The 13,941-nt window shown below is 32.4% G+C and overlaps 1 protein-coding gene across 6 annotated transcripts in view; it reads right to left on the reverse strand.

The window, feature by feature from the left end:
- Cadps (calcium-dependent secretion activator 1) overlaps positions 1-13,941 on the reverse strand; it is a 39,544-nt gene that overhangs the window by 15,686 nt on the left and 9,917 nt on the right. The window contains exon 1 of one of the 6 annotated variants that reach the window (XM_072901462.1): positions 10,575-12,444. The exons of 1 other annotated variant lie outside the window; for it this stretch is intronic. The gene's annotated coding sequence lies outside the window, so the exon portion shown is untranslated. 4 more of the 6 variants (XM_072901457.1, XM_072901459.1, XM_072901458.1 and 1 more) reach the window with 4 other exon arrangements.

Genomic DNA, 13,941 nt, shown 5'->3' on the forward strand with positions numbered 1-13,941 from the left:
TGTGCGAAAGAGATATATGAATTTTATGCGACTATAGGATTTAAAATGTATAATCTGGAAATTTAAAGCGCTAGAAATTTGAATATTCAGTGAACCTAAAATTTATGAATATATATAATGTAGAATGAAAATGGAATGAATAAAATAATTATATTTACATGTTATTTCTATTGAAATTATGTAAAGAGAAATTGTAATTAGAAGAATGATATCATTATGGTATGTTAAATTGATAAACATTTATAAATTAAAAGATATAATGTAATATCTTAAATATTTTAATAATTTTTTAGTAATCTTTATAGAGTTTATTATGACAAATACATATTAAAGATTATTATTAAAATATTTAAGAATCTCAACGAATGTTAGGAAGCATGAAAAGTTGTTATACTGGTCCTTAATTAATAATACTCACTATAACAATTTTCCATGTTTAATTATTAATTTTCATTTGAATTTTATTAACATTGCATTGTCTTGAATTATGAAATTTAAAAGCTGCCAAGTATTTTTCGCTTATAGATTGTATCAAACGAATTTACTGAGCTTTTCAGTAGGATAAATCCGTTCTCGTATTTACTGACAGCATAATACTCTCCAATTTCGCGTAGAACGGATCGTGGGCTACGAGTGGTAAAGCTTAATTGCATTTAACCTCTTCGTACGCGTGATACAAGTCCATCGATAATTGCACTGGCTTTTTGCTGCGTGCGTTAATAGTACATACTATATTTCAACCACACACACATGCACGCATATCTCTCTCTCTCTCTCTCTCTCTCTCTCTCTCTCTCTCTCTCTCTCTCTCTCTCTCTTTTAAACTTTATTCGTAATAAAGAAAAAGAGATAAAGTTAAATAGATAGATAAATTAATATAATATATAGATAGATAAATGAATAGATAAATAGAGAGATAAAGAGAAATAGAGAGAAATTTTCAAATTTTAAACGTTATTTTTGTAATCCGAGATATTTCTATACGAGATAATAATTTTGCAATTAGTATATATTATTTTCTTTTTCGTAAGTCTTGATATTCTATTCATAGTATCTTAAAATTCAAGTTAATAACGTTTACGCACAACGTGTTTTGTTAAAAATAAATTTTAATTAACTATCATATATCTAGTATGAATGGAAACTGATCGATAGAACCAAACGATAATCTCACCGATCCAAATCCTAAGTCGACTAATGGATTTTAACTTAATATCGCCTCAACGCTATTACGCATTGCGTCATTACGCGTCGGTGTAATTGCGTCGGCGGATAGATTTAGTTGCGAACGAGATGTTTCGAGATGGATGGAACTGTTGGTGTATCCTTCTCAATGGCATAACGTTCTCTGGCGAGTAAATGAGCTGACGCATGCAGACACGTGTTACGAAAAATAGATGGTTTATTGTTTATTACAAACTCCGGCTTCATTAATGGAGAAATATTCATCGCTTGCATCTGATGAAGAATTAATTTGACGAATAAAATTGGCGGACAAATTGCTTCATCGTGCACGACTTGGTTTGATTTTCCAATAACCGAGACAATTTGTATTTGTTTCTTTTTTAAAAATTAAGAATATTTCAAGAATAATTTGATAAAAAGAAAGATAATTACGCAGCTGTCTTATTATCTTATGTGAAAGTTATAAAAATAATATAAAACATATATATATATATATATATCGATTTCTTATTGTTAATCTAATGTGACGCTACTTACATAATTATATTAATTAAACGCGATATTAATATTATTTGCTATAAATTTGTTTACAGTTATGAATTTAGCATTTATTTATGCCAAAATTAATTTATTGAAAACATGTGGCATGCAAAAATCATTTATCTAACACTATAACACTTTGAATCTACCTTGCTATCACTCATTTTCCATTGCGTCAAATTCACACTTGTCAAATATCTTTAGAATAATTTCTGCACAATAATTTTTGCAAGAGATTTTTCGCGAGTTACATTTTCTTGACAGAACGTAAGTGCGTCACGTTTCGTTTACGTATCGGTCAGCGTATGAGACTCTACTGCTGGCGTTGGAAAAGGAAACTCGACTTGTGACAACTATATGCCGTGGAACTTAACCGCGCAGAAGCCGTCGATAAGGAGCTTCCGGTTGGTGAAATCGGAGTGAAGTAAGCTCTCCACATACGGGAAAAAAAGAGAGCTCACTTTCCGATGTGAAAGCACACCTGGGATCAGATTCTCCGATCAGAAAGGAGAGAGAAAGATATATATACGCGCCCGAATGCGTGTGTACGTGCGTCTTTCTCTTTCTCTCGTCTCGGAATTTTTCCAGACGCGACAATCGATTTCCGAGCGCAACGCTGCGCGTTCTCAACGCGAATGTAGAAAACGAACTGGAACGGAAGAAAGACATGCGTGGCCGTCACAGTGCAAACATATCGATTATTTCCGGCCATCCTTCTGACTTCTTTTTTCTATTCTAGTTAAATGTCTGATTCATTTCGCGCGCGTGTCTACGCACACGTGTACACATCGCGGACACGCGGTATCGTATTAACGACGAGTGAGCGAACAGAGTTGTCATGGGTCTGAAAATTGGAAGAAATTAAGAAATATCGCGAATTTTCGGAGATAAATTTTTTAATTTTTCAGAAGCTTTCATACGATAAAAGCTACACGAAGACACTCTCTTGATTGGTCATACATGTCAGTGTTATGTACTACTAAGAATTTTTTGTCAGATTTTATCGATAAGTATATTTCTTGAGAAATTAATCTTTAGAAAAAATTTTTTTTAAATAACCATTGACATAACTTTTTAATGTTTTATATTAAATATCTATTTATTAAATACAATTTTAAAATAATTTTTTTTATATTAACGTTACTGTTTCTTTCCAATTTTTCCAAGTCTATCAAGATTTTCTCGCTATATAATTATATTCTACAATCCTGTTTTTCTGTAATCGTCCTAGCAGACTTTTCGCTAGGAAGAGCAGATTCTCTGAACAACAGACAGTTACGTAAATAGAAAAAGAAAAATCATATCATTCATTGCATCCTTATAAGAATATTTTCTTGTGCCGTTTAATATTTTCTTATCCAATAAAATATTCATTACAGCTTAAGTCTTTTTCTCTTAAAATAGATAATCTCAAGAAAGTCTTAAGTCTCAGAAAGAAAATCAGTTTAAATAATTATTGAAAAATTAATAATAAATCAGTCTCAATCGTCGTGAGAAAAAATATACAACAGCGAAAAGAAAGATGAAATGAAGTATTTTTATGACATAACATATATTTATAATAACATACTTCTTGATATAATTAATGCAATTAATAAAATGGATAACGTATGATTCCTTGGTTTAATTTTCAAATGGAATAATATAAATCGGTACGTGATCGGCGACTCTCTTATATGATCGTTACTCATTGTAACGTTACACGCGTTCATTTTGCGTACAAAGGCACGAATATACGGGCGTGTTAATGCCTAACCCAGAAATGCAAATGTTTCCGCCGTTGTAACGTTGATACCGAACGCGCGCGTGATTTCTGAGCCGAGAAAGTGAAGTATACTACCGGTTCGAGATGTAAAAGCGGATTGTCTATGTGGAATAGCGTGTAACTGTTATCAGATACGCTCCGGTACGTTTGTCTATGCACGCATGATGAATATTTAGCGATGGCAAGAATTGTCTAACGTAAGGGAATTTAAAATAATAACGTCACCGGTCAAAATAATCTGAGAAGAGATCCGTAACGTTACGCTACAAGAAACACGGGACACTTTGTGAGAAATTCTTAAAAAATTAATATTACAAACAATAATTGTGTAATCTCCATGAACTTGATTGATAATTATAATTAAACTAACAAACTATCGAAATAAAAATGCTATTAAATTGTATACAATAATAGAAAAAAACAAATATAATAATGTATATATATTTCTATATTTCTATATCTAATATTATACATAATATTATATAATATATTTTTATATAACACCAAAAATAATATACGAGTATTCTAATAAATAATAGATAAAATAAATTAAAAAAAATAAATATAAGACAAAGAGAATTTAGTCGTGTTATATAATTTTAACTGCTAAATGAAATTAAAAAGTATCAACTATAAAGAGAGAGTTTTATTAATGTGCAACGTAAAAAGAATCAATTATTTTTTTAATTTAAAAAAACAATACGAAGTTTTAAAATACCTTTTTTTATGTCATGCCATACATTTCTAGTTTTATAGATTTCTTTTTATTTTTGATCCTCCGATCAATCTGGCCTACAAAACTGTCAATGTAACACATCATTCTTTTTGGATGTGTCTTTTGTTTTACAACAACTTTTATTAACAATTACCTTTACATCATTTTTTATCATTGTTTTCTATATATATAAGATGTTAAAAAACCTATTTATATTATATATTTATTATAGTCCATATAATACTGAGTAAAAAAGTCTTAGTAAGCATAGCTCGAAAACTCATTTCAGAGATATAAAGAATTTTGTATGTTACTATCACGATTATGGCTTATTGGCTTTTACGCATTTCAGCGTTTATGAACCGCATTTTCGATATTGAATAAACCACGTTCTGAGTGTCCGATTCCATACTTTAGAAAGATTTCACCGGTAATCGTTTAATTGTCATACAACCAGCGATTATACAACTGTATTATAAACATTATACAACTGAACGATTTTATCGGTGAAATATTTTAAAGTATGTATGGAATCTGAATGAGGACATTCCAAACACGGTTTATAAACACCGAAACACGTAGAAGCTAATAAGTCAAGTCATGATAATAATATATAAAATTGTTTTATATATCTCTGAAACAATTGAGTTTCCGACCTATGTTTATTAAGACTTTTTTACTCAATTTGTGTATACCATCTGCCATATGAATGCTAAATGATTTTTTACATATTCTTGCATATTCTATTATTAAAATAAAAAAAGCATTTTTAATTTGCACATTAGTTTTCTAAAAAAAATTAAAAGATCTGTCTTTATTTTTATACAATTATATTGTTTAATCCCATAATAAAACAATTATAGTAGAGTCGATTTTATTAATTCTTTGATTATTTTTTTCTATTTCTTCGTTATATCTAATCCAATGAACGTCTTTTTCCACTCATTACGACGGTTAAATCATTGAGTTTGTTTGCCAATCTGTCCAGTTACATAAGCGGTTTATTATCGGTTAAGTCTCTCTATCGATTACAATGTTCACGTGCCCCAATATTAAATATATAGCAATACAAGTAAATTTAGAAGCTATCATCTCGAGGAAAATAAAATAATCGAATACTTGTTATTTTTTCTGATGGAAACCCATCTTAAATTCTATCAAAGGATATATTTATATATATGGATATATATATATATATATATATATATATATATATATGTATACACATATTTATATTTTTGGTCTATTCTAGAGAACTCTATATACTCTTTGGAAAATATGTAATATTTGGAAAGTATTTGTGATATTACTACCTAACAAATGATATCTTATTGTTAGTTCCGATATAGATAAACGCTGACAAATAATATCTGAGAGCTATAAAAATGAATGAGAAAGAAAAAAAAAATATAAGCGAACCGACATTGCGGGTTAAACGTGAAAATGGTCGGAAGCGGATTACGTAATACAACGTGGAGTTTATCAAGTTAAGATACTAATCCCGCATGTAAGCGCAACGCGGCCGAACAACGGTATAGGTACCTGTACGGGCGATTAACTTATTGGATCACGTAAACGCGTCCCACGGGTAAAAGTTTCGAAATGATACTGTGAGAAGAAAGAGAAGAAAGAAGAGGATCCGGGGCACGAATGCGCCGCAGTCGCGACGCGAAATTTCCGCCAAACTTATATATGAAGAGATCGATAACCGATGCGTTCTATGTATATGTACATATGTTGTAACGTTCGGTTCTAATAATTAGCGGTATGTCACAAATACATATAGTAATTTGAAGTATTATACTACGGCATTTTAGAGTCGTATATACTTATAAACAATTTTTATATTTGTGATTAAAATATTTTACTATTACTAGCTATTTGTGTTGTGGAGGAAAAAAATATATATTTAATCGTAATATAGTTTAGATTTATAATAAATTTTAATTCGTCGCTAAACCCGTTTTAAATTTATCATCTGTCACACACACACACACACACACACACACACACACACATTAAAATTAAGATTGGTGCAAGCTTTCTACAATTTTAAAAATATATGCATATTGTTTTAATATATTCTCGATAAGAAAATTACCTTCTCAAAAATTAGGTTTAATAAAATTGACGCGGACAAAACTTTCTTTCGAATTCTAATAATAAGTATTTTCGATAATATTTTATTATCGATTTTATGTGTGTGTGTATGTGTGTATGTAAAAATTCAGGTGAAATTTCCGCCGTACTTATAGGACATCAATAAGCTATGTACTCTTCAGTTTAGTTCATTATCAGTATATACAACAATGCACATTTTTCACATTCCATTAACTTTTCATTAAACAAAGTGTAAATTAATAATATTATGCACGACTAAAGAACTGACAGTAATTATTACGCGTGGAAAATTAAATGAATAGATATTTCATCAAATTTTTTATTTTTTGAAAAGAGACAAATTTGTATTTCGATGTCAAAGAGAAAATATGCCGGAAACATCTAATATTAATGTTAATAATGCTTTCTTTGAAAGAAAAATGCATATATTGGATTTACAAAAAATATATAGTGAATTTTTTAGAAAAAATTTTTAAATAACTACAATATTACTTCTTTGAAATAAAAATATCTTTAAAACAGACTGAAATATTTTGACACTCTTAAGCAAAATTTCAAATAGGATTACATTAAAATAGCGAGTAATTTCGAGTATAAATTAATGATTAAAATTTTCTTTTAAATACTTAATTTTAAAAAATCTCGAAAAAACGAAATATAAATTTAACGATGAAATAAGTATGATAAAAAATATCTTACTCCTAGAAAACAAACACTCAGTAATAAATGCAGCTATCTCGTCTTGCTTATAGCAACTTTTTAAAAACGTCGCTTCCATCAGAAATTTCGTTACCATTTCCAATAGAGTCGGCTCTTCGACCGGTGATTGGAAATGCCGTGTCAATCGAATTTCCAGGCATGTGCCAATGCTTTCAGCCGATATTGATGCGCTCCTTTATCTGCGCTTATTAAATATGGCGTTCATTGATCCACTTATTATCGTAACACACGTCGCCTCCATCAATCCCATTTCCATGACAACCCCGTAGACGAACAAATATTTCACTTGTCGCATCTTTGCAGCGTGTTTTTCTACATATTTTTATTAAAAAAAAAAGCAAATATAAATTTTTTTTATAATAAAAACGCGAAATTTGTGACAAAGACATGAAAATGAGAATAGAATAGTAAGGGAAGATAGAAAATTATTTTAAGCACGCGAAAATATATGATAGAACGATTATTTCCAGGGTAACATCTCGCACCTCTTCCTATTCCTTTTTATATAGCCGAATCCTACATTAATTGTAGTTAGGACACATAGAGTAAGAAGGTTAAAGTTAGATCCGTAAAAACCTGATATTATTTTTATCTTTTACGAGGTCGTTTTTTTATCAAGATTAAACCGATACGTCATGAAGTACTTTTATCGAATCGTACGATAGAATATATTGATTTTATATTAGTCTATTTATTTGTATTTCACATTGTGTTACGTTCAATTGAGGCTTCACCGAATTTCATAAAAATTCAATGTAACCTAACCGATTAGATTTTTTCATATTATTTATATATAAATTTAACATTCTAGTTTACGCTTGTGCGTACGTATATATATGTGTGTGCATGTGTGCAACAATTCAAATATTAATCCACTTTTTTGTAATACAAAAATTTTATATATATATTTTTAAATATTTAAAGATTTAGTTTTTATTAAATCAAGATATTTTGCGGTTTATTACGAAAATATCATATAGCAACAGTTTTAATGTCATAGTGTTAAAATAAAACACACGATCAATATTTTATTATTTTTTTCTATAATAACTGCGTATCGAGATATTTCATAAAAAAAACACTTTATTGTGCACAAAATAATTATATATAACTATTTTGGTAGCTTACACTATAACTATTTTAGTAGCTTTAATAGAAACTTTGTTTGGAATTTAAATGTTGATGTAGTTGCTTAATATTAAAAAGTTGCTCAATAATTCGGACGATCTTTGTACAAAAAAGCATGTTCCGAATTCATCAAATAGTTTAACTGAATATACAGTTTTGTATTTTGTTATGTACCTTGCTATATTCCTATCAAATATAATAGCAAAGTATTTTAATAAATGGGATTTTGTTGGTAAACGCAAGTCCAATTTATTCTTGCTCTGTAAATTTATGCTAAAAGTAAGCGCTAAGGAAAACGTGACTTTTTTTCTTATGTTTTGAAATTTGATCATATATATTCGGTATAGTTGATAAGTCGTTTTGTGAATATCGCGAATGGGGTGATGGTGCACCATTCACGAAGCAAAAAATACGACGCAGAAAAATCTCATTCCGCCTTGAAAAATACTTTATTTATGTTGCAATAAAAAACATTATAATGTATCTTATTTTTATTTTCGCATATATTGCAAAAAGAAAGTATATGACAGTGATTAAGTAAAAGAGATCGGCAGATAGAAAAAGTAACTTTTGTTATATGATTTTTAAAATTTTAGTTTGATTATCCTCGCTCGATGTAAAACTGTACTACTTAATATTTAATAATATTACTAACAAAGGATAATCGTCAAAACGATTTTCATAAATTTAATATAATTCCACAATAGCTAAAAAAATTGCATATAAAAAAATTAGAATTTATACAAAAGTTCATTTTAATTGTGGGTTATATATTATCAAATTTATTGAATCTGAAATTGACTTAACCAAGTTATTTTAGTTTAGTTTAACCATTTATATATAATTATTTAATACATTCAATAGACATTCTTTCAGAAAATATATTAATATCTTATAAATAAAAGTAAATCTATTTTAATGTGTTTTTTATCTGTGAAAAAAAATCTTTATTTTTATATTATCTCGTTTTTATTTTAACAAAAATTTCAAGCTTCTACTAAATATGCAGAAATTAGTTTTTTAGTAAATTAGAATGTTTCAATCACGAAAAAATCATAAAATAATAAACTTTAAAATTACTAAACTTTGTTGAATAAATATTAAAATAGCTGAAAAGTAATTAAAAGAGTATACTTTGCAAGAAAATTAATTTTTCTAAAAAGTAAGATTTCCGAATTAGTCAAGAAATATTTCATTAATTCTGAGATATTCTACAACTGCATTTAGTTTTGAAATAAAAATATTTACAAAAAAATTACAATTTGTTAAAAATTCGATTGTGTAATACGCTAGTTTAATTTTGCACTAGCTGAAACATACTAGCTGAAACACACTATTGAACGATCAATTGCGATTGCAAATGCAACTATTTGATGCACGACTATATTATCTGTTGTAGAAGCGCATTTTTTCTTTTTTATTCTGCATTGGAATATAATCTCGTTATTTGATCAGCTTTTGCGTTCATTGAATGCCGATATCTACCGCAACATTTCCGTTCATCCTCGACATTCAAGCCGACGAGGCACATACGTAAAAAAATCGATAGCCGCCTCGATTTACTATGACACACCACCGCTACGTGCGTCCTTCCTAGCTCGCCGACGCGGAATACGACTTCCTCATCCAACTCGCCTCATTCGGAATTGCCTCATTGAAGCTTCACCCTAAAACCTAACGGCTACCGTCGATTTGTTAATGAATCCTAAAGCAACTAGTAAACTAGCTAAAGGATCATAAATTTAGAAAATTATAACTAACGCAAAGTGATAAATTAATTAGATTATCAATTTTAGCATTTATCTCTTCTCCCTCTTGAAAATTATTCTCAATTATTATAGAATCAGTAGTTACATAGACTAAAGACTACTATCAATTAATGTGAATTAATTTAACAGTTTATTCACTATTATTATTCACTAGCAATTAATTGTCAAATAAAAACAATCAATTAGCGTGGATTAATTTACCAAAGGCTATCATCATCACAACACGATGAACGATCCGATGAAAAACAAGTCTACGCACGTCACCGACACGTTTTGACGCAACGATTATCGTGCTCTCGAATCACTCTAAAGACGCAGACGAGACCGCGGCGCGACGCGAACTCCTGGCCGACCGAGAAGCTTTCGCACGAACGAGTTTTCCTCGCGGCATGTTATTGATCTAGCAGCGTCGAACGCGCGGCTTCCGAAGCAAGGCTCGCCGTTGCCCTAGACACGCTCGAAGGTGTACGTTTCATGGCTGGGTGTGTCGTATGTGTGTGCCGCTCATTGCTGTCGATGAATTTGGAGCATCACGGCTATCCCGGCAGTTTACATTCTTTTGAGCGAAGAGAGACTCACCCTAAGAAGAACCGCCTGCGCTCGTTAAAAGCGAATATTTATGTAGACTAACCTCCTATCAACCGGTGCGTGGTCGCGACTCCTTGATCTGTCGAAGGGCCATCCCGCTATGACGTGTCCTGTATGATTTCGTGATAACGCGGGGAACACGACGATGTCGCGGCGACAGTATGGTCCGTCCGTCTGATCGGTGACGCGCCGTATCCACTTGCAGAGTAAATCGAGCGGTGTTCGACCGCACGGGACAAATGTCACACGGAATAAACTAGCACACGAACAACTGGAGAAGAGACAAGTGCAAGGAAAGAGAAAGAGTGAAAGATGGAAAATAGGAGAAGGAAAATTAAAGAAAGAAAGAGAAAGAGAGAGGCCGGAGGGCGCTCGAAGGAACGAGAAGAGGAATCGTCTGCGAGGGTGGAAGCAGCGGACGGACAGATCCTTCGTGATCCGCAAGCTGGCGTGTTCGAACTGCGGCCACTCTGCCGACTGCCATTCTGCCGTGGTAGGGAGAAGGGGTGGAAGTAGGGGATGATGTCGCTGAGGGGTGGGAAAGCCGAAGGGAAAGAGAAAGAGAGAGGGGTAGGAGAAGTAGAGAGGTAAACGTCAAAATTAGCGAGAGAGAAAAAGAGAAACGCAACTGGAAGAAAAAAAAAAGAGAAAAGGACAATGGAAGAGATTTTAAAGTAAAAGAATAAAAGAACTGCAAGGGAGAAGAAGGAAAGTAAGAAAAAACGATGAAAAAAGAAATAACTAAGAGAAATAAAGAAAAGCAAGATAGAGGAGAAATAAAGAGATGTTAATCACGAGAAAGAAAGGGAGAAAAGGCAAAAGGGTGAGAGGAATAGGATGTCGAAACTGAGAGGGAGCCACAGGAATAACCAGCCGGTCATGAGGAGAAAACGAACAGAGGGGAAAAGATCTACGGCGGTCAAACGGTGGTTACAGAGGAGAGACAGCGCTTTATGTTATTAAGTTTGCAAAGAGCCGGTCTAAAAAGCACTCTATCACCACTACGATTAGATCAGCGACGATGATGGCAATGGCGAGCATTATGTGACAGATATTTATTGCGTAGAAAGGAAAAAGAAAGAAAGAAAGAGAAAGAACAAAAAGATAAAGAAGCTGGTAAGTGTACAATGAAGAAGAAGGCAAGCAACATTGAATGAGAGAGAAAGGAGAGAGAGAGAGAGAGAGAGAGGTGCTAAAATAGTCGATGATAGTGCAAGATATTATCATAGAGAAACAAGGAATTGATATGGATGAAGGAAAGTTTATTTTTAGCCTAGACAGAAAAATTGAGGTGAATAGTTTTAAATTCCAGAGAAAGAATCAGAAAACATGTACAAAATGAAACGAGAAAAAAGAATGCTTACATATACACAGTGGAAAACGTCGACGTTTTGTTGTGAAAAGTCAAAGAACGACTCTTGGCTCTTAAGTACGATTTCCGTGCTAAAAAACGAATCTCTTTAAATGTTAAAAGAAGCACTTGCGATTCCAGCGGCATAAAGAACGTGCAGGACGAAACGAGAGACTAGAAGCTAGAAAGAAAATTATTTTATTATAACATCAATACACAGACAGGAAAAAATTATAAAGAAATAAAACATATACAAGACACGTAACATATATTCAAAATCAAACTAAAAATCTCAAATGCAATCGATGGGGTAGTTTGCATGTATGAAATAAAGATACAATCCAAAATTCTTCTCAAAAGAACAGTCAATAAAAGACGTAATATCAAGAAGATGCTCGAAGTAGAGAGCAGACACGAAGGAATGCATTTGGGCGCAAGATGGAGTAGAAGAGAACAAACTAGGTGGATGAGATGAAGAACGAGGGAAGGAGGGAACGGGCTTGCTGGTTACCGGGGTGCAAGACGCAGGGTGACGGCAGATCGTTAGGGTAGGAATGGAAGGGGATGAGCGAGAGGAACAAGGACGTGGGGTGCGCACGCGAAGCGGCACTGGGCCATCGATCGGCTGCGCGCGATGATGACCGCCGCTGCCGTCGCCGTCGCCGTCGCCGTCGTCGTCGTCGTCGTCGTCGTCGTCGTCGTCCTCGTCGTCGTCCTCGTCGTCGTTGTCGTCCTCGTCGTCGTCGTCGTCATAGCAGCTGAGCATTTCGCACCGCACGCAGATTCGTAGCGGCGATTTCTCGCTTTTCTCACGCGCGCGCGCGCGCGCGCTTAAGTGCGAGGGGTAAAAGAAGAAGAGCGGCGACTGCGGTGAGGGTGGAAAAGCATCCGGCAAGGGGCGGATGGAACCGCGACAGAGTCAGTAAAGAGAATCGGAGATTAACCGCTCTCTGAGGGATGTCCCCGTCTGCAGATATTCCTCCCTCGCTCGCCGAAAGCTCGACATACCGGATAATGGTGGCCAACACGTTACGTGTGTCCGACTTTTTGAGACAAATCCACGAGTGGCCATGAGAGACTGACTCTCGACTGACACAACGACGGTTTTTTAGGTCAAGTGAGTCGAGAAGTCGAGTTAGCGGTACTTCTCGTAGATGTGTCGCCTTGTATAAATGTTTGTTAACGCGTAAGAAACTTGATTTTACACGAAGGTGGACAAATAATAATGAGTTTTCTTATTTAAAAAAAAAAATTATAAAAGATGTAACACGCACATAATTACTTACAAATTACAATTGTTAAGAAAATTAATTTTAAACGAGGCTGAAGAAATGTGATAATTTTTTATATACATATACAACTGAGAAATTTTTCTAATATTCCCAACCATTTTTAGAGATATATTATAAAAAAAAGCTAAGACATTAAATTTCTTTTTATGATAAATTTTATTTAGGAATTGATAGAAAAAATATTCTAGTAGGTAAACCACTAAAAAATCCCAATTCTAAACTATATTTAAAAAAACTGTATATTTAAAAAACAATATAATAGTTGAAATAAATGTTACATTAATTATTCATGCCACAGTAAATTTAATATTTCTTTGATTATAATAATTTTATAATCAATTTGTATGTATTTGTATCTTTAATTGACAAAATCTATCGAGATACGATACAATGGATTATTGACTTATCTAACCAAGGCAAATAGTGTCTATTCTTACTGCTTCGCGTGACGTGATATCAAAGAAATACATGCTGTATATCGATCGCTTTTTCCTTATCCATGTACGAGTGTATTGACGCTGTAAAAAACTCTACATATATTGATCTCGTGTGTAAAAGCCGAAGGCTTTTGCAGCTATGGCCATAGATTGATAAACATATTTAATATTGCCGCCTTATTTTTTTATTAATAAATCTGTTTATAAAATCTCTTAAAACATGATTATACATTAAAATTATAAAAATATCTAATTAAAAAACATAATATATATAAATTTATATGTTAATAATAATTCTTATACGTTAATGTTCCGTGTGTAATGTACACA

Source organism: Anoplolepis gracilipes, chromosome 10 (assembly GCF_047496725.1).
Source record: "Anoplolepis gracilipes chromosome 10, ASM4749672v1, whole genome shotgun sequence".
Lineage (NCBI taxonomy): Eukaryota > Metazoa > Arthropoda > Insecta > Hymenoptera > Formicidae > Anoplolepis > Anoplolepis gracilipes.